Source organism: Achroia grisella, unplaced genomic scaffold (assembly GCF_030625045.1).
Source record: "Achroia grisella isolate CSIRO2021 unplaced genomic scaffold, CSIRO_AGI_Agris_v1 utg3288, whole genome shotgun sequence".
Lineage (NCBI taxonomy): Eukaryota > Metazoa > Arthropoda > Insecta > Lepidoptera > Pyralidae > Achroia > Achroia grisella.
In genome coordinates this window covers 318,949-340,890 of record NW_026712800.1, presented here as the reverse complement: position 1 = coordinate 340,890, position 21,942 = coordinate 318,949, and the positions used below count along the sequence as shown (strand labels likewise).

The window sequence follows — 21,942 nt, the reverse complement described above, 5'->3', positions numbered from 1 at the left end:
TTTATTATTAATTAATTCTAAAGTGATATGTTATTATCGATCACAAATAAGACAAAAAGGGGCAAGCAATATTTAATAACCAGACATCACTTATTATGCTTATTTATTATATATCTGTCAATAACAGTTACGTTCTTAAATTAGATCAATTTGATTTATTTCATTTAAAAAAGATAATTATAAAATACTCGAATACTTATAAAATACTAAAACCTGTCGTTCTAAATACATAATTATTACTTGCACTATCAAGTTGGTTGGCTGATTACATTACATAGCTAGATCATATAGGCCGGAAGAGATCGTCACAGCAATTAGTTAGAGATATTAATTATATACGTACCTACATCACGTACTGTAAAACTACGTATAGGTATACATATATGTATAACTTAGAATTTACTAGTAATTCTCAGTATTTATCGGGTGAATAGTAGTCTAAAATCTAAATAAACGGACACAGAGCAGTTAGGACATTTGTAATTGATTAGTCAGATAGATCAGAGTCAGTCAGACAAGTGGAATTGGTAAGTCTTTGTACTTAAAGAGATTTAACTAATTTCGAAGTTTTACTTTAAACAATGTTTACTATATGTATGTTTACTGAACATATACATACATATATCCACAGCTACTTTTAAGGTATACAAAATTAATTAATCAAAACTCTTACGGTAAGATTTAGTTATCAATTTGTGCAAATAATTTATGAATTTAATTATTTTTACTAAACATAAAAAAGGACATCCACAAAATGTAAGCTATACAATGGGGTCGAACTGGTACCATCAGAAGCTAAACCTGTTCGTGGTTAGACTGTGCCATGTCCTACATTATAGCTCATTTACACACATAACAGACGAGCATGTGTTGTATTTATAGGCTTATTGACATGTGAACTTTGTGTGCGTGCGAATGTTGCGCTTCTCCATTGTCTTACGAGATTTCGTTGGCCGTATTGATCAATATGTCAATAAATCGGAAAATCTTGTTTTCCTTTTAACAATTAAAATTACTATCCATGTATTTCACTACTTTGATGTCATAATTAAAATAATGGTTGCTTAATTTTAAGAAATAAATATATCTGAGACAACTGCCGTATGCATTTTCATTGTTTTTGTTTTATTATCAGGTTTATCTTTATTCTTGAGACCTAGCAGTATATGTCGTATGGTGTCAATAAATTAAATTTAAAAAAAATTGAAAGTTAAATATTATTGCAAAGTAATAAGTATGTTGTCGTCACGTTTACTCGGATAAAACCTCAATCTAGAATGTGATCATCCGCATATAATATTTTATTAAAATCCATAGTCAAATTCGTATTCGAAATTTGGTATATAGAAGAAAATCTTGCATTCACCACATCAGTTAGCAGCGCCGTGAATCAATCGTGAATGTATGATTAAAAAAAGGTAATATGTCGGCCCGTTTGATAGTGGACACTAAACTTGACGCAACGTAGCTATTGCATTATACGATCTCGGATGACCGGAACACGACGGAATGTGCCAACCTTGCATTATGTCATAGTGCCGCAGCCGGCGAGATTGCCGATAGTAGTGGGTAACGACCTTTATAATTTTTTTTAATGATGCAAGGTTATTTTAGAACTATTATTTTTGTATTAGCTAAAAATGTTGCATTGCACCCAGTGACGTGGAACCCATTGATGTAAAATATTACTGAGAAGGGACTATGAAGATAGTTGATTCCTTTAAGCACTCTCGCACTGTCTTCCTCGAACACATACCATAAATGGAAAAAGACAATGGCAAATTATATTTTTGGAAATTAAAATAGAAATTCAATGTCGGTTTAGTCGATTTCGATTGGTGTTTAGAACCAAAATAGAGAAAAATGGTTAGTGTACCGAAGAACATGTAAGTGATGTTTTGACAGTTTTGACAGATCTACAATAAAAGGGATGCCGATGCTTAGTGGGTTTTGAATCGATAATTTTAGTTACAACTTTAAAACTTTTGTATTGCACCCAGCGACCAGCGACGTGGAACCCAATGATGTAAAACATTGCTTTAATCAGCCGTCGGTGAATGTACAAAAGCCTCTACTTTATACGCATAGTACGAACTTCATAAGGAAATAATTATGTGTAATGAGAAGATAGCATGAAGAATTCGTATGATTGTTTTCATTACCGGAGATTCAGTCAGAAATATAAATTGACTTACAAAGTTTTATGGTAAACACACAATTCAGTCTGAGCGGAGTTGTAAACTATATACTATACCTATACTATATTTAACAACTCTCTCATAATATGTATATATGAATGATGTAAATTTTATAATACTAACGGACTTGCAAAGTGCTTTAAAAGCTCTACAAAATATATCTCTTAAATATAATTTAAACTATTTATTGTATAATATTTATGACCTGAGAAACAACAGTAAGCAGGTATCATTCTTGTGGGTACCTGGTCATAAAGGAATTGCTGAAAATGAAATAGCGTATCAAGCTGCTCGGAATGTTCATTATGAAGACCACTCGAATGTTTAAAGTTTCATTCACCGACTATCATAGCTCACTTGAAAAAGCTTTAAAATGATTATGGAATGACTATTACATAAATATTGCTAACGATAAAGGAAAATGGTATGCCAAGATCCAAGGAAGTCTGCTCGCCAAACCTTGGTACCATAACAATAAAGACGTCGACAGCAGACAATTTATCACGACTATTAACCGTATGAGATTTGGCCATAATCAAACTCGCACTCACCTGTATAGACTGAAAATGGTTCACAACCCAAAATGTCCTCATTGCAATGAAGATGAAGATTTGAATCATATTATATTCAAATGTAGAAAATACGGACTAGACAGATTATTACTCATTCAAGAGATTCAAGAGTATAGTAATGAAGTACCGAAGTCTCTAGAAGAGATTTTATCAAGGCCTGTATTATTCAAGACTTTATATAAATTAATTTCCAACACTGTGAAGAAATTGTAATTGTTTTTAAGTTTTTATACTTTATGTTGGACTTGTATCCAGAGCCGTAAAATATTAATAAGTAAAAAAAAAACTGTTTAGTAAAAAAATAAGTCTGATTTACATTCAGCACTAATAGTCATTAATTATATACTACCAGTAATTATATTTTTTTTATAGTTTTAACCAAATTACAATTTAATTCTCATTCTAAAACATGTACATTTTTAATATTTCATGCAGAGATGTACAGCAATAAAGCTATACATTAATAGATATTATTACTTAATAACTTCTTTTTATTATTCTGTCCAATGGATGAAAGACATTATTCATAAAATGTAGGTTTTTGTTTGCTAACTATACCATCGATATGTTACGTCACTATGGTCTGGCAGGAGCGTCAATAATGACATTTGCAAATTAGCCGCGATTGTATAATGGGGACTATGAAATACTTAGCCATAATTAGGACCGTATGACATTGTATTATTGCTGTCAGGTACTGATAATGTATATAAAGTGTTTAATTATAAGTTTATCTCTGTAAATATCTTACATACTTAAACCAGCACTCAAATCTAGTGTAACAAGAAGCAAAACATTTTGTTTCTTGTGAAGCCTAACTATTTATTTTTTATATAATATGAATATGTAGGTTTTGTCAATAAATAAATAAACCTATTCAGTTAAATAATAATAATAATTTATTACATAGTTTTAAATATCGGATAATGCAGGTCCGTTTCTTCACTTAACTTTTCTTAGGATGCTAAATTAGATGCAAATACATATAGCTATGATGAGCGGGTTATTGTGCAAATGTTATCAAAGTGAGATTTCTTTGCGCGGGTAAAATGAAAAATGGTTCGAGCTAACCATAGACAATTAATATTACGTTTTATAAGAGTTGGCAGTGTAGGACGAATATTTTTTATTAAATATACTCAACTAGCAACTCGCCCCGGCTTCGCACGGGTGTATATGTCGGTAAATGTATTATATATAAACTTCCTCTTGAATCATTCTATCTGTTAAAAAAATCGCATCAATAATACGTTGCGTAGTTTTAAAGATTTATATGGACATTCATAGGGACAGACAGCGACAGCGACTTTGTTTTATACTATGTAATAATGATGATGTACAACATGTAATGAATTATAAAGACATCTGCAGTTTTGTGCAAAAAGATTTATTATAAGATGGTTTTGACAAAATGAATCTATGAAAGTATTTATTTCAGGTATATCGTGCGAAATAAATTGGTCAATAATTAGCGTAGATACATAAATTATTTTGTTATAAGTGACGCAAGTCTGATGTTAACTGCTTTATGTATATAGACTGTTCTCATGTTGTTTTTTTTTTGGCATTGTTAATATAATATTTTATACATAAATATAATGTACAAATATTATTCTATTTAGAATTACACCAAACCGAGTTAATAAAAATTGCTCTTAATATGTATGTGCGAAATTCTATGCTAATAAAGAATCATACAGTATTCTACCATAAAAAAGGTAATGTACTAACGAAAGACATATTAACATATACTTAATATGTTATGTGTATCTGTGAAATAAACCACAAGGAGATATATATACGCCGTTGAAGATCGATTCTGTATATAAATTTAGTTATTTGTTTCTAATATTCTCTTATGTGTGCTTATATCTATTTTGTTTCAATGCTGTCTGTTTGATTGACATGTAGTATTTGCCTGTATTAACATAAATCTAACATATAAATTGTCATAAATAAGTTTTAACTTATTATTATTACTACAAATAACAAAAACAACAAACCATGGGCCGTGATCGCAAACTAAGTATTGCGATAAATAATATTTATCTTAGTACGATGCTTTTAAATTTATATCATAATTCGAAAATAATAATGGATAAATACATAGATAAATTGGTATGTAAAAAGAACGTAAAATTAAATGCTTTTCTTATGATGTTTGTACTAGTTGAACTATTTTGAAATTTGGGGTCCCACTTAGAGTGGGATAATAACAGTCAAACCACGAGAAGGAGCAAATATCTAATTAATATACATTTTTTATAAACGAGCAGGTAAAAGATTGGCATATACTAATTAGAAAACCCGTATATATAATGATAAAACATGATACTTTGACTTGCCTTACATTGTCTTGTGTAGTATTTTAATATTATCTGTGAATTATACGACTTTCCAACTTTGTTATCATCATTCATCAATCATTGATACTGTAAGTCCTTATAAAGTAGAATTGGAAAAAAGAAAAAACAAGAGGAAGAATAAATTGCCAAAAAAGAAGATACGACTTGATCTGAAAATAAATAAAATGATGAGCAGGAATTATTTTGCCCACTGTGAGGAGAAAAATACATATTTCCACCGAATGAAGACTGGATCCAATATAGCATCTGTAAGTCGAACAATGCAATAACTTTGATATTTGAACTGATGTATTATTAGGTTGAGGATGTCTATTTTCTGGTTTGTCGTATGAGTCTGACTCTATTTACTGTATGTTACATGTTGCGTACACTTAGCCGCACTACTGCGGGTAAGTGTACGCAACATGCATTTAAACAGTTTTGATTTTGTTGATTTCCAAAGAATTATTATTATATCACAATCCATCCATCTTTTTTTAGGGCGTCCTCTCCCTTTTATTTATATAAATAAATACTTTTATGATTATTAATTATTATATTGTTTCACTTGTATTTTTTTATTAATTTCATATGATATCTATGATATCTATCCTTGCTTATAAATAATACACGTAGACAGTCAATACTGCCAGAAATCACAAACTTGAAAATTATTTTACATCTGCTATGAAGGGATTTGTGTGATAGATGATACCACGCGTGCAAAATCGCGGACAACTTTTAGTTTGCTAACTCATGTCATTAATTTATCAAGAAATAAATAAATAACATGAGTTAACAAATTATTATATCATATCAGTACATTCTTATATGTATCTCTTATTATTAATATGTAATAGAGTGTAAATGTGATAGGTATTGCGCGCGCATAATTTGACCATTAAGTATACTGTTATGAAGATGTCAGTATTGGGGTCAATGTGCCGACTTGCACGCGAGAGTGGTTTCCTTGGTCATAGTTAGACAATGGGTTTAATGATTAAAAACCGGCCACCTGATGGCTAACAGGATTTTGTACCCATTCATATCTATGTATGTACCTTATACTAGCGACTTAATTTCCGTAGAGTAGAAGTTTTATTGAGTATTGCATTAATTAGTCTTTTTTTTTGGTAGCTGGAACTTGGCATTCGATCGTGACAACGGAATAAGACACATTTTTTTTATTATATTACGATTTTTAATTGATTAGATTTGTTTAGTTGTGGTATTTTCGTGTGAAGGATGGAATTCATAGTAGGTAATGGGGCTAATGTACCGATTGCTAGGAATGTACCCAATTAGACATCTACCCTCTCACATCCACTACATGGTTAACTACTGGTAAATTCACAACAATAAAAAAAAACTAGTAGACCGTAAGACTAGGAGATCCGACAGACATTATCTTGCTCCGACAACTTAATCACTTGGGTTGACACAATGATTTGGGTATCATTAGTACAAAAATTGTGCCTTAATAACTTTTAATTTGGGTGGCATAATTTTAAACAAATCTATTCATAAATCTATCTTATATCTATCATTATTATATTTATTATTACATCGTGACCTACTAGGTCCAACCCATCCATCAGCTTAAATAAATGAAAAAACCTGTCTATCAGTTTTGAACAATTTCTGACACATAGACACACATGACAATCGTGCCTCTATCACTATGGTAAATATATTTTTTTTTACTGAAATAGATTTAATTTGCAACTTATTATCGTGATCATTAGTTTATCTCATGCGATATCGTGACTGACACTATTTACCAGCTAAACTACAAATCACGATAAATTAGACATTTATTGCGGAAAATTTATAAAAGAACCATAAAATTTAATTAAACTTTGAATACCTAACCGTTCGTACAGCAACTATGTATTAGATACTTAACTTATTATTACAAAGTTCTCTATTTTAATACTATCAGCACGTATTATGTTCGCCATATTTGAAACACAGCGCGTAATCTTCCAATCACGGTTTAACATTAGTATGAAACGCGTCTATTATTTTTGAATGATTGTTTAAGTACAAGTTTATTAAATTGCAAAAGTAAAAAATTGGTGTATTTGTATATGAATTTCAAACATTCTTCTTTCTAATTCTCATCACTGCATTAGACTACATGCATCGCTATGTTACTCGCACCTTTATAAAACAAAGGTTTAGCACCCAACTGTTAGTTCCATTTTTAATCGAGTGAAAGTTTAATAGGTATTCAAGAAGATACAAATAAAAAATATATAGATGAAAGTCAATACGCTGGTGTTAAGCAACATATAATATACTAGTATATAGTATAAGCAGCGTAATGTAATATTCAATAGTAATATGTACTCATAGGTACTCCTGCTTTTTAGTACGAAGACAAATATGAATATATTACTTTATTAGTACTGTAAAATTCTTATATCGAATGAAAATGGATAGGAAATTTAAAACTGTTATCCCATAAAAAAGACAAGTAGGATCAAAATCATATCAATCAAACAATCAAATAGAACCTACATGAGAGTAAACACTACGATTACGAAAGTCTTTATTTTAACGATATCATCTAGCATACAAAAAGCACGTACAGGTGAAACGAAAGCTGGTCTCTTCTTTTAAAGTTTCTCATAGAAGGACAATAATGATAGAAGAAATATACTCGAAAGCCTAAAAGCAGAAAGTGAATCATCAATTTCATTATGGTAATGATAATTGAAAGTGTTAATAGAGTATAACCGTAACCCAATTTCTCCGAGATCCACATGCCGTTCCCTCTAGAGCGCCAGACAAACCGGTTGAAGGCCGACCCACTGACTGAGTTACGTGTATTACGTTATTTGCCGGTAAACATACATAAATTATGTGAGAATGCCTTTTTAGTGGATCTGAGAGGAGCACAGTCACAATAAAATTATTATATTAAATCGGGCACAGAATACATAATAATACGACCTTGATTATATAATTCTAGTCTATACTAGCTATACACGAGGGTTTGCTCGGTTATAGTTCTCTCAGCAATAGCACACACAGCCTCTCTTTAACAGTATAGTACTATAACAGAAACAGCTGAAAAAAATTTTAAAGTATTTTTTAGTTTACTTATTTCAAACAAATAATCGAATACTTCCTCTTTTTGTTATACTCTAGGTATATATTTAGATAAACTATCTCGAAGTTTTTGTTTTTCCTTTTTTATACAGTATAGTCTTTATCATGTTTGACAGACATTATAAAATAGAAACTTTTAGTTAAAATAAAAAAGGTGAAATACTCGTACCTACTGCTTTTCAATTCAATTACTTGCGACACTGAGAAAATGGCGCGATTTCTTTATTCTTTATATTTATAAAGTTCAAAGTTTATAACAGTTAAGGCGGTGACAGTAATTCTTATTGAGGTTTACAAAGTACCGGTATTTCATAGGAATTTACTAGGATTTCGAAAATTAGCGTAATATATCTCAATACGTAGATAGTACTAAACTACGTGAGTGCATGTTTATAACGTTCTCTAAATGAATGAAAGGAATTTACATTCTCAAGCTCGATTACCACAAATTGCCGTCATATTATGGTTCGAGTTTCATAAAATTGAAATAAACTAATAAGGGAATTTATTGAATGTTCCATTCCTATAAAAGGAGGTTAAACATTTGGTTGTAAACATATCCTCATATGGGAATAAGCGCGGTGTTTCTCAATACGTTCAAATAAAATATAACTTTATAGGATCAAACATTCCCGAGATGATTTAATATGGCAATGTATAAAATAAAAGGTAAACTAGTTATTACCAAATAAATTATTAACGGCTGACGACTATAAAGTTGCGGTATAAAGTTTGAGTTATTATATTTTACGATAAGTTGAATCTACGAATACGTATTCGTATAACTTTTCTATTTGTAAACAGATCAGAAAGAAACTGACAGTAAATATTAAGTGAAACTTACCACAAAGTATTAGTGGAAACATGCCCAAATTGGTTAAGTTGCTTTTCAGATTAGTGGACACAAACGCGCAGATAAGAAAAAATTGAACAATATTTGTTGGGTTCTATTACGTTAACAAAGTTACCACAATAATACAAACAGTTAGCAGTATATGTTTGCAATACAGACTTTTTTTCGTTTTACTGTTTTGCCAAAGACAACATTAAGGAAAAAATGTTTACAAAATAAATAAATTTAAAATAGGGAATTAGGTATTATTAGCTATTAGGTACAGGAAAGATCGTTTAAATTTCGACGTGACATCAATGTCCTACCGTCAATAACTGGTTGAGAAAATCAATACAAATGCTGTTTATAAAAGGGTTTGGAAAGATATGGGGACGACACGGGAAGTAGAAGATTAGTAGGTAGCTATTCCTACTTTGATATTTAGATTGACGTGTTAGTAGCGTATTTATCTGTGTGTGTAATATGTATGTACTAGTGTATTATGGATATCTCAGGTATAGATATCTATACCTGAGATATCCATAATACACTATGTCTAATAAAACATATAAGTATTATAAGCATTTGTGGCAAAACTGTAGAAGTGCATTTTACAGTTTCGTGCCTAAAAGTGCTGAGTCATGCCATCGTTACCACTTTCACTTGAAAACGAGATGGGAGGTGGATAACATAATTGTGGATGTATGCATTCAACTCTTAGCTTTCTTTGTTAGAACTTATATGAATTTTAGGATTATGATAAGTTTATATTATTATTACCTACTACACATTACCTACTACGTAATGTGAAAGTACGTACATCACGTTACATCGAATGTTTAGACTTTAGTCACTAGTATTTTTATCTCATTTACTCTTATAAAGAGTAAGTGAGATAAAAACAAAAGAAAGAAAAAAGAGATAGTCAGAAACAGGTATAGTATTGGGTAAAGAGAAGAATTTTTTAGAGGAACTGGAGTCCAAATTTAAAAATTATTAACTGATTACCATAGTGTTTTCGTGTACCTGTTATCTACAAAAATTCTTAGTGAATGTCTATATAATAAGCCACAGATATACCTATTTAAAATTTTTGGCTTTCAAATCGAGTCCTTTAGGGTATGAGATCATAGATCAGTCAGTCAACTAGTCTCTTAGGATATGAGGATATCATAAATGTGTTTGTTTGTATAGTTAACTTTTATTAGAAATATTTTTCTTTTTCAATATACTCAATAAAACGATCACACGATTGTAGTTGTTGATAAATAATTACAGCAATGAGGATATATTATCTCAGTCTCATTCACAGTTGAGAACAGAAAAATTACGATCTTATTGATGTGCATCATTGATATGATTTCACAGAAAGTGGATTTCTAGAGCATTCCAACAATGAGTGTTTTTGTACGAGACAACAACAGTCCGTGAGGCAGCTTAAAACATGTACGTATGTAGTTTAAAATTATAAAACACATAAAGTAAACATGGTCACGACTATTATCCTACAAGTGGCAGTAATCATATGGAAATGTCATGAACGCAACACTTGACATGAATCATTTCGCTAACCTACCGAGGTTTGCCTCAAACACCAAAATACTGAATTTGATTTTAGGTTTCAAATCTATGTTTTCTTCACTGTAGAGTCAGAAATATAAATTACCTAACAAAGGTCTTTCTGTCGGTTAGATTAGAACTCTCGAGTTCTTGGGTGCTCATCAGGGTAGTAAACCACTACGCCATAACGTCCTCAATTGTATTGTACTGTATACATACTAAAAGGTATAATTAGAATAAATATATTAAATATGAAATGAAGTTTTATGGTGCAATCATTGAGGATTTCTAAGATTATATTAATTATAGACATATTTAATAGTTGCGTTTTGTGTAAATAAAATAGTTTTTTTATGAACTACATATTAGGAAAATAAAAAAATATTACTTGGATTTAATTATCATATTATTGGGGATGAATAACTACGATATCATAGTTGTTAAATCCCAATGGTATAGTAGTCAAAATGTCACTTTTCTCGAATTAGTATTCTGTGTCTTATTTCCCATTTCTATAGTGAAGCAATGCGATCTGATAGTTGACCTTTTCTACTGTATTTCTCCTTTACTAATGCAATCTCTACTGTAAGACGCTAGCTGTATCAGATACACAAAAGTGCGTCAAGTGACGGTCTCAATATTACATAACATTATTTTGTCAATGCAGAGGGTTATGATTATCGTCAATATTCAGGAGGGAAGAAGATTATCAGTAATGAAGACTAATAGCACTAGTGACTCTATTGCTAGCAATATACTATGATAGGTTACGCGACATTTTGACGCGGTGCGTCTTGGAAACCATTTCTTGGTAAATACGCCACTATGACTATCCTACTTTATGCGCATCTTATCGTCCTCCATAAATTCCCCACCTGGGAATACCAACCGTTAGCGCAGATGGGTGCAGCATTCCATTATCAGATATTATACTATAACGGCAAAAACATAAACTTATGCATTTTCATATCTTACTCATATATTGTAGTCTTACCACATATATTTTGTTTTTGGAAAGTCTTGTCGGAACAGGATATCCTCATCATTTCCTAGAATATATAGGAATAGGGCCCAGTCAAACTCTGAGCACAACACAAATGTTGGCCTTTCCTAAGTTCTCACTTTCAATTTAGAAAAGGTCAACTATTGTGTTGTCTAAATTAAATGGAATAAAAGTGAAAATGTGAAATGAAGTTTGATAATCGCTGCTATAAAAGGGGTATCTTTAGGGACCTAAATAATTTGTCTCTTTTAAAGTATAAAAAGACGTTATCTATACTAAATGGAATAGTTATTATATATGTGCATTACGATATATTCTGGATTTGAAATTATTTATACCCATGTGTTGTTAAAGATGTGTTCTAAAGTCAAAAGCAGTACGAAATACATAAGGCAGTGTTGTCATCGTGTAATTGTTTCTTAATATCATAATTATTTTGTGTATACCCTCGATGCGAATAGTCCAATTTATCACACAGTCAACTTTCATACAAAGCTATTGAATATATCTATGAAACGTAACAAATAGTTGCGGAAGTAATTACATAATAAAGTATAAGATCAAAAGATATATGTTCCAATGCCTTTCAAAAGGAGGAGGTTATTAATTTATATTTACAGTTTTTTTTATTATTCCACTTTTATACATATTTGATAATACTGCATTGATTTTATTTTATTACGTGTTGGTGCCATACTGGTTTTATGGAGTTGAAGCCAGATTATAGTTGAAGATTAAATTTGTTTGATTTCTCATAATTATGGTATAGTTATATTACCAGCAACGAAGAGCGTATCCATTCAAAGAACCCCGCCCTTTGTTCACAACCCCGACTTAGACAAAAAAGATCGTGATATTAAATATGGCCGACACCAAAAAATGTTTGTGTCCCGAATTATATTTCTGCCCGACTGTTCTCCTATTTCATCCTTTTTGGGGTACACTCACCCATCAGTAAGCTAGCTCCAGCCACGATGGATTAAAATGCACAAAGGTGATAATTTTGCCGCCATATCGTGACATATGGCAATTCAAACCAGAACTCAAATTTCGAAGTAAACTGTTTGACGGCAGGCATGTGAGAGTCAAGGGTATCTAAAAGCTGACGAATTTGTACAATGGTTTTCTCTGTGGAATATAAAGTTGTGCCTCAAATATAAACTCCAATGTTATAATTAACATTGGAGTTACAACAACCTATCTAGTTTTCATTGAATTTAATTCTTGACCATCAAAATTGATTCCGGCGGCTGATCAATCACTGACTTGAACGAATAATCAAACTGCAACTGATTATAATTTCTCCTGGTCACTGACCGAATCGTTAGCATGCCGACAGTACCTCATGTGGTAGCAACCAAGCACACAAATGTCCCGTTTGTATGATGTGACAAATTAACCTTGGTCGAAGTACACCTCACGTGCTGCAGTGTAACACGCCCTTGGAAGACTGCGCAATTTTCTTAAACTGTCTTATATATAGGTGTTATTGCAAAAAATAATTAATATTGCGCACACACATTAAGACTATTCTTATTGTTTTATACTCTATAGAAGTAGGGTGTCGATGCAAAAAGTAGTTAATATTGTGTTCTATATGTCATATTAAGACTATTCTGTATTTTTTTGTACTACTGCAATGACAAACAAGTTTATAGTCCACCGAATAAAATGTGAGCTTGCATCGTGAGATATGAATACAGTTAGGAGATTGCGGGAAAAAAGCACCTTTTGAATTAGTTTAAATAAATGTAGAAAAAAATAAAGGATTTCAAATAAAATTTTAGTGCAGAAGGCAGCCTTCTTTGCAAAAGATATAAGTAGATAACAAGTTTTCCATCTGCTTATGTCTTTTACAATCTTAACCTTAAAACAAGCAAAGCTCTGTGGTGATCATATTAGTATTATAATATAAACATTGTATATGCATAAAAAATTAAATTACTATTCAAATTACACAATTTTACAACTGTACAAAATATTTATTTTAGAAACAATTATTGAATTCAATAATAATTTATGTAGTTTTCTCCCTGAACTCATTTGTATCCTTTTCTGTGTGTTAATAGGATAGAATAGAAATTAATAATTTTTCAAAAAACGGACTTCACTAGGGATTTCCAATTATGAAGTGAATACAGAAGTGTTGAATGCAATTTTCTTTTAAATAGAAATATTAAGATAGATGTTGAACTGGCGAGACTAAGCACTTATTTAGGTACATAACAAAAACAATGCAGTTAAGAATCCGGTTAAAAATTTATTCAATAAGTTTCCGCGGTTAGAACTAAGCCTGGCAGGTATATCTGTGTTTCAAATCAAGTTATCGCTACAAGAATGACTGTGACACAATCGCGATTACCAAATTAGGATTGAAGATTACAAATACGATCTGGGTACTCGTGAAAATATGAGCTGTTTCGTTTCGAATTATGGCAAAAGTTTTTCCTAACAATTCTATATAGAAATAGAAATAATCTTTATTCAAATGAACTCAATACAAGCATTTTTGAATAGTCACTCTATATAGCTTGGCACGAGTTTATCACCTCTATAATATGAGTAGATACCTACTGCTACCATGAACATATACATATCCACTATACCTACTACAGGACTACTGCTATACTTACGACAGGATTTTTATACAACTGGAATGAGGTCTATGAACAGCACCACAGACGTCACATTATTATTAATAATAATATTTTTATTTCAGAACAATTCACAGCGCCATCAAGGCCCAAGCTAAGCAGAGCTTGTGTTATGGTTACTAGACAACTGATACAAATATATAGATATATTTTTTGTAAGTACACACACAATATACATAACCTATGTATCCAGACCAATACAATATACTCATGAATACAATTTATTTATTTATTTAATGTTGTCATACAAATATAAGGTGGTGGGATACCACAGTAATTTTTCTACATTATTTCATACGTGCATCTAAAGAAATAATTTAAATAAAATGTATTGCTTTTCAAATAAATTCAAAAATCATTTATTCATGTAGGACATTGTAGCCGCTTATGAACGTCAAGTTTTTTACATTATAATTTTAATTTTTTTCCCTACCATCTGCCGTCTACCGTCTACCTAATAATTAAATTCAATATAGATAATAATCACAGTAAAGAAACTGTACCTTATACAATAAAAATTGTGACAATGAGATGATGTGATACAGGAAATCAAGAGGCAGAGAATAGAGATATTTTAAAAATATGAATAATTATTGTTTCTAATAAATCAATAACCTGTACTCAACTAATTATGAACATTTCTTATTGCAAAAATAGGTTTCGCCTAAGATGGTCGATATCTGATGTCATGTGCTTTAGATACTTGTATACTTAAATTCATCTAGACGTGACAAACATACGAATAACATAGAATACCTTTACGAAATTCTTATATGTACATAGATGGCGCGTGTGGCGAATAAAAATTCGAGACCAAACATCCGCATGACACAATGATATTATAATTTATTTTTATATTAATTCCTCTCATTTTAGAGGTAGCCATAGCTGTCTGGAACATTAAATATTTGTAACCTACCATCTATTAAAAAATATTGCATCACTAATGTGTAGCGGAGACATTAGTTAGAATAATTGTATGCCCATAATTTTAGGTATATTACAAAGAACCGGATGAGATGGGAGTACGCCTATTGGTTTTTAAAATAATTGTTAAAATATTTCCAGAAAGACCTAAATAATAATCACGTAGCATACTCAATAACCGGACAAGTGGAAGTACAGCTATTGGTTTTCAAAACATAGCATACACCGAATAGTCAAAATCTGCCACCACTATTTCAAGTTGGTATAGTCAAAAGTAAAGATTATTATCGTAGTTTATCGATGGATAAATTATGTAACGTTCCGCTAACGAACTTACGCGTTTTTCATAATAGTGTGTGAATTGCAAACACTGGCTAACCTACGGCGCTCCTAACTTAGGTATGTCTTCTACACTTGCGAACTTATGTGGTATCGAAGAATCTTGTTGGAGATAATTTTACATTACATATGTGTTTTATGGCAGTTGATGAAACCTAATATAAATACTTCCAGCATGGTCCTCTTTTTCTAGCACTTTAATCTGCCAATCTGTACAAAATTTTTCAACGACTAATTGGAGTTCTAGAGTAAGATAAGGCAGTAATCTTAGTCCGTTCAATTCGTATGCATACAAGTAATAGTTATCTACTACTTACTAACAGATGGGCCGTCAGCTTGTTTGAGTTCTATAATGGGACTACTGGTATTGCCAGTTAATGATCAATACGATGCTATGCATTAGGATGAGTTACACAAAACATTATCAAATGTCATATGTAATTTAACAAATGTATAGACACATGCTGGGCGACAGCATCACGACATAGTTTTTAGTTGGTAAAAAAATATAAATGGTGAAAGGTTTAGGTTGTTGCTCAAATAAATACTTTAAAATCAACGTATTTAAGATTTTATCGATTTGACAAGTGGTTAATAGTATTGGATTCTTAGATCGCGTAATTATGAAATGGTTCTTTTACAATTGAGCAATACGTCTGTTTGTAAACGGCGCTGATTATTTTGGTTAGTATAAGTTCTAGTCTCATGTCTAAATATTATAATAATAGCCACTTTCCTTGGGGTTGATAGAAACAATTGAATGTCAAGCTTGGAAGTATTGATTGTAAGTAATGGAGTAATTTCATATTATTAAAAATACATTGGCACTATTACTTTGATATTACGTTATTTTGATACGATGCCATAACAATGCCTATTTTTAAGAAATAAAAATATATTACACCTAATGTTCTTTATGGTATTTATATCTATAAGACAGATCCTTGATAATCTGTCTATAGATATAAATACCACAAAGAACATTAGGTGTAATATATTTTTATTAGAGACTAGGTATATAATCTATAATACATTATTATAAACTCAAAGTAGAGTCTGTAAGTCTGTCCGTTTGTTTTCTTTTCGGGAAAAAAAATAATAAACTGATTCTAACGAAATTTAAATAGAAGATAGAGCTAATAAGGCAGGGTAAAAGCAAAAAAGTACCTATTACGAATAAATAATAAGTTTTTTGTCTGTAGTTTACACAATATCTGTGTTACATTTAAATAATTATTTTTAAATAGAATAATTTCTTCTCCATATTGTAGTAATAATTTTTTTAGTAAACCCGAATTAGTAAAACTATGTTATATATAATTTCACGAATATTGAAATGTATGCACATAAAAGATGTAGTATTATGTTATTTGTGTTAGTAGTAATAATACCAGAATTACAGATTCAGTCTGATATAGAATATATAATTGCCACTTATCTACGAACATAACTTGAATATAGATTTTGTTGATATACCAAAAACCTTCAAAGTTGACATCACAATGATATCAGATTCATGGACCGCTATCAAACTTGGTACACATAATATGAAACAATGAACAAAAGACTTTCAACAAGATACGCATTCAAATACAACGCTCTGATTGACCACTCGGTGAAAAGTATTGTACCATATCTACCCATTATTTAATTCACTATGAAAAGAAACTGCTATTTTTATGTATTCAGGGAAATTTTTTACAATTTTTTACAATGAACACAAGGAAATTGCTTACAATGCATAATAGGTCGGAGTCCACCTGTAAACAATCGTGATAAATTCCTGATGAATGTGTCACGATGGGACAACTAACCTATCATCCTTCACTGGTACACTGCCAACATATACCGTCAGCACAGTTGGGTGCATCATTAAATTATAAACTATAAAAAAAAGACACGGAACTTCCCAGATGAGAATACTATTCACGCTTGACCTATTTTTTAATTATCATAAGAACAAATGTTACAATACCACATATTAAGGCATCCGCCTTATTTTTAATATATTATCATAATAATAATGTAGCGTCACTATTGTTTAGTATCGGACTATTGTTTTCCTCTCCTAATGCTTCCTACCAACCAGCGTCATTGGTATCTTTTTTAATATTAGGTAATCAGGGAACTTATTTAGTAAACTTAAACTTATCAGAACATATGAAATTACAATGCAGTCTATTGTTATAATTATTAGAGATGATTTTGAAACGAAGACTCTGATATCGGTTATTACAGTTTCAAAAAAATACTGAAATTACAGAGCTATGAGAGATGATGAATGGCAATCCATGAGAAGTATCTCGGAAGCAAATGATGACGTGATGTATGTGGTTGCTATTCATATATAATAGATTACCACTTACCATACGGAGGAGTTGCTACGTCAGTTATATAAAAATGAAGATTATTCACATGCAAATGTACATTTCGTTACAAAAAAATTTACCGTCGTGCTAATGAATAAACAAAATGCTTTTAGTACATCTTCATATATTAATATTGTTGAATAAACACTCGGAGGGCAACGTCCAAGCACTAACGAGTTCTACATGAAATTAAATGTTTTTTCTAGAAGAATTTTTAAGGTAGACCTACCAAAATGTATTTAGTGTATACATGTTAAAAGATGAATGCGTGAATGAGGTTGAATTCTTTAATTTCTGAATGGTATTCGGAAATAGTGTTGTAGGTATTATTCGTTATGTGGTATATTTTTATTTAATATAAAAGAAATGTTTTTTAATAGAATTAATGTCTGTCATAGCTATTCGAATACACTCGTATTCGATTCGATCGAATAAAGTATACAAAATAAGAAAATGGACACTTTTCGCATTACTGACAATCAAAACGACAATTAGACTCTTTATTAACTTAGCACAAATTAGTAAGATCGAGTAAGAGAGTCCTTTTAGTCTGGTTTTCTCAAAGAGTAATATCATGTTTTTTGTTTTTTATTCTGATATAAAATCATAAGGACGATTGATGTCTACAATTTAAAAAGTTGTAATACCTATAACCATATCTTAAGATATAAATTAAAGTTGTTTTTTGTCACTAATGTAATTTATATTTACAATTATTATTGGAATAAATACCCAGTTGTGCAGTATAGATCTGAAAATCAGATAGGAGATAAGGAGCTTTAGATTTCTCAGTCAACTACTCGGTCAAGATGGGAAGAAGACACACATAACTCTAAAGCTTTTTTGTTAGTATAGTGTAACCAATTCGTGGTATGTGTAGCAAGTATTCCAGATTATACTTTTCCACAGCCTCAGATCAGATATAGATAGAATAATCTTCCATGTTTTTATTTCTTATCAGTTTAAGTATATATCTTTTCTTGCAATTATTGCCGAAATAGTACATATTTTAAGCGGGTATGCGAGTTCTAATTTCACTCAACCAATTATTTATCTCGTCTTAACAAGACTAATATTATATATGTGAAAGTTTTTAAAGATGTCGGGATGTTTGTTACTCAATCATGCTTAGACGTCTCAACTGAACGGTTTTGAAAGAAATTCGGTAGGCAATTCGAATATACGATAGATTATGTACATACATTATGAATCCTAAAAAATCTATTAAAAAGGTAAGTATAGAAATTATCATAGTTATTAGCCTGCACAAGTACAGGGATCGAGGAATTTAATTTCTCATGATTTACACATGACATTCCAGGATTAGTAGAAAAATTCTATTGCACTGTGCACAGTGGCCTGACTTATTTTTTTTTAAAATGATGGCCTCGTCAATTGAAAAAGGAACTTTAAACGAAACAAAACAAGATATCACGTTGAAATATTATTTAACAGAAAAATAGATGACCAGTAAGCTGAATAGTGAATAAAAATACAATATAGGATCATACATTCTAACATCATAATGCGTTATAACGCAAATAAACACGTATGGCTGTTTGTTATAATTGGGCTTTTGTCAGGAAGTTACCTCCATGTTATATTGACTATCTTCCAAAACCAGTAACTAATGACTGATGACAATGGGGGACAAATACAATCTATAGGAAGTCCTTTTTTACACTACGTACTGGGTACAAGACAAATGGCCACAAGAAAGTGGTAGACATCGTTTATGTATACACAGAAAACAAATAACACTACGGTTTTATTACAAAATTGATTTCAAAACAAATCATGTTGTAGTGTTAATTTTTTTTAAATATTTATTATTGTAGTTTTCCTTTTTAATTGCTTCTTTACCTTAAGTATTAAGGATTTTATATATATATATATATATTATTTAATTGCTCCTTTACCTTCAGTGTAAAGGAGTAATTAAAAATATAGCTCATTATAGCCTGATCATATTAAAGACCGTGTTTTGATAGATTATATTTTAAATTAGAAAAGATAAGACCTTACAAGTCTAAATACTAAATATCATGGCCACTTTATCTGATAGATCGACACAATAATTACAGTACGAGAGAAATAGATAATTTAATTATTTAGTCCGTTTCTAACAAAAGTTGTTATCGGTAATTACTGAAGAATTATCCCTAAGGATGAAAAAGAATAAGAAAATATTTTTATATAATAACATCTAGACTTAGGCATTGCCGCGTGATAAACCTAGTATGATAAATATTACTTCTTACTTACATTTTGACTGTGTCATGAATATTAGGTTTAGCCAGGTACCTATACATGATATACATATTATCACTAATTTAGCTAATTTTTTTTATTTTTACATAAAAAATATATCAGGTCAAATTTTCACCTCAAGGTCTGTTTAGCCGTTTGATTGAACACAGAACACAGACCTTGATGAAAATTTGACCTGATTAAAAAAAGAAGACATGGAAATCGTGATTTCCATGTCTTCTTTTTTTAATAGAGACGGGCACATTATAGTTACTATATAATAAAGTCTTTAAAGTAGTGTTGTGATCGTATGAAATTGGATTATATTATTAATCCTTACATAAATAGTAGAAGATTTAATCAGATGTCCTAATAGTATTTTATCACTACATAATTAGTCATATAACGTTAATAGCTTTTCGTCATAGTATTACCATAAAATTGATTGGGTAAGAAAAGTGAGAGCGTCGTGGCCTAGTGGTTTACTACCCCGACATAGAACGAAAGGTCGTGAGTACGAATATGATCGACACCAAAAAATTTTGGGTGTTAATTTATTATATTTCTGATTAGGCCTTCGGCCATGGAAATTTCGATAAAAGACCAAATTTATCCAACGACAGTAAGATGACATCCTGGTTATTTTACGGTAATAAATAAGAATTCTTCTGCGACTAAGATTAAGTTCATAATATAAATTAATACGTTCTGAAGTAGCGTACCTACTTCAGAACGTAATAATTTTATTTTTATATTATGAGCTTCTATATTGTAGTAAAAACATTCATTATAAATTCTATGTCTATATAATAATTTACATACTTTATTATTGTAGTTGTATTAAAATTAGTCTTTATACGTTAACTCATTGGAATAAAAAGAAACTGAATTTAAAAATAAAAAAAAAAAGATAAATCTGGGTTATTGACTAAGTGTGTGCTGACTAAGTACATAAAGATGGTAAATAAGAGTTCAATGTTTTTGGATAGAATAATGTAATAAATCAAAAAGTCCAAAGCAAATCCTAAGTCATGGAAACAGATCGGTCGGACTAAAACGATTTTTGAGTTTAATTGATATACTTACACATAAAACGAATTCTTTAAATGATAAATTTGAAGGATTTCTATAATTTATACTTTGATAGTTTATAAATATTTTTTTTGGAAATAATTTATTCTTAAATAAACTTAAGTTCAATTATGTTTAGTAGAAAATGTCATTCTAATAAATAAGAAATAAATTTGTGATATTAACAAGAAATTAGGTAAGTATTTATAAATAATAATAAAATTGAGAACATGTGACAAAACAACTCACCGATATACAAGCGTTTCACCTCCTTTTACTTTCGTATGACTGTACAGAAAACTAATACAGAGAGATATATTTAAAAAGTATGAATAACACCAAATAACACTGCTTAAAAATAATTATTTTAATAAAAATTTTCACAAGATTCTTTATTTGAAATTGGCGCGCGTGTTGACAGTTAAAGGGATTTGAATCGAGAACAAGATTTTCCTTTAACGTCACAACCGATTGATATTTTACTCTGTACTGCCAGTGAGCATCGCCGCAACGCTCTCTCCCGATGGCAACGCAGTATTAAAAACCTTGAGACTCGGCAAACTGTATTTTATACGACTTAAGCACACAAGTATAAATATTGTCAGAGTAATTATTGTATCAATATAATCAATAATGTTATTGTTAGGTATCCTCATCTCTATTAAAGTAGGGCTTAGCAGAAGGTTCTGGCTGGCTAGCTTGCAA

The 21,942-nt window shown here is 30.6% G+C and overlaps 1 protein-coding gene across 1 annotated transcript in view; it reads right to left on the bottom strand.

Annotated features, from left to right (window-relative positions):
• Positions 1 to 21,678, bottom strand: part of LOC131843732 (ABC transporter G family member 23-like) — a 38,577-nt gene extending 16,899 nt beyond the window's left edge. The window contains exon 1 of the mRNA XM_059192461.1: positions 21,487 to 21,678. The gene's annotated coding sequence lies outside the window, so the exon portion shown is untranslated. The remainder of the gene's footprint in view (positions 1 to 21,486) is intronic.
• Positions 21,679 to 21,942: the final 264 nt, after the last annotated feature.